Genomic DNA, 1,276 nt, shown 5'->3' with positions numbered 1-1,276 from the left:
CAAAGGATTTTTACTTTGTGTCTTCAAACAGCAACGTTTTCCCCGTCCAGTACCGTGGAAAAGCAGAGCTTTCTGACCTCTATCGAAGGGCGATTGGTGGGCTCTGCTGTTGAAAGAGAGGGAAAGGCGAATCTTGTGAATGACTTGATTGATGGATAGAGGGATGGAGGGAGGGACTGGTGTGGCGATAGCGGGAGGAGGGGAACTTGTGGCCACCGTAAAAAGCCTGAGCATATTTTGCAGAGCTTACGTTTCATTGGTGGAGATGTATTCAGTGGAAATGTGGTTTTATTAGCTGTAGCTGAGCAGGATAGGGAAACTACCAGGGAAGAATTCCCCTGGCTGTTACCTATCACAATGTTAGGTTAATTGATCATGTGTTGTACACATTAGGCTATATATAGAATTGTGCAATTATGTGTGAATTGCTATAACCTGCATACTTGTAAATGTCAGGGGTTTGGTCTCTTACGGTGCAGTGAGCTATTCACAAACATCTCTTAAGCCTTTTCTATGTTGTCGAATCCATTGAGAGAATTTCGCAGCGTTAGTCATCGCAACAACTATCCGCAGTGTGCTAACCTATAGCCTCTTATACCCCGCCACTGGAGTGGCGGGGTATAAGAGGCTATATAGGTTAGCAAACCCACACAGGCTAGACGCATTCTGTGTGTGGCTGCTGCCTGTATATGCATGTTTTTGACTCAAGTGCCCGCAAAGCCGAACAAAGTCGAACATGCTGTCGTGTGGCGTGCGTGCTGGGCCAGTGTCGGTGTGCGTGTGCTGCTGATGTGTGTTGGGCGGCCGGCTGCCCCGGTCATTAGACTGTTTGCGCAGGACGTGGCGAGCCGACGCCAGTGACCGGGCAGGTGATGTTTGCTCACGTAAGCCGCTCGCGTTTGAGGGGTGCAGGGGACGCGGCTGGAGGGTGCGCGCTGTTGCATCGCCTCACCGGATAATCGCTATCTCATCCTGTTCGTCCCCGGGTTTTTTTTTTCACCAACAGAAAAGATTTTGGACGTTGGACTCTTTCGATCGCTATAGCGAATAAAGGACCGACCTTACATGATGTGCTTATCATCATCCCATTTCTGTGCGCGCAATCTGTAACTGTTTTTTCCTTTCAGCGAGGCAATGCGCCCACCCATGCGATGCTGCTAGCCTATTAGTTGGAGAGAGTGAGAGAGAGAGAGAGAGAGAGAGAGAGAGAGAGAGAGAGAGAGAGAGAGAGAGCTGAGAGAGAGAGAGAGAGAGAGAGAGAGAGAGAGAGAGAGAG

This window comes from Gymnoscopelus microlampas (assembly GCF_963454915.1).
Source record: "Gymnoscopelus microlampas genome assembly, chromosome: 18".
NCBI classification, from domain to species: Eukaryota; Metazoa; Chordata; class Actinopteri; order Myctophiformes; family Myctophidae; genus Gymnoscopelus; species Gymnoscopelus microlampas.
The sequence above is the reverse complement of the archived record's forward strand: the minus strand, read 5'-3'. Positions refer to the sequence as shown.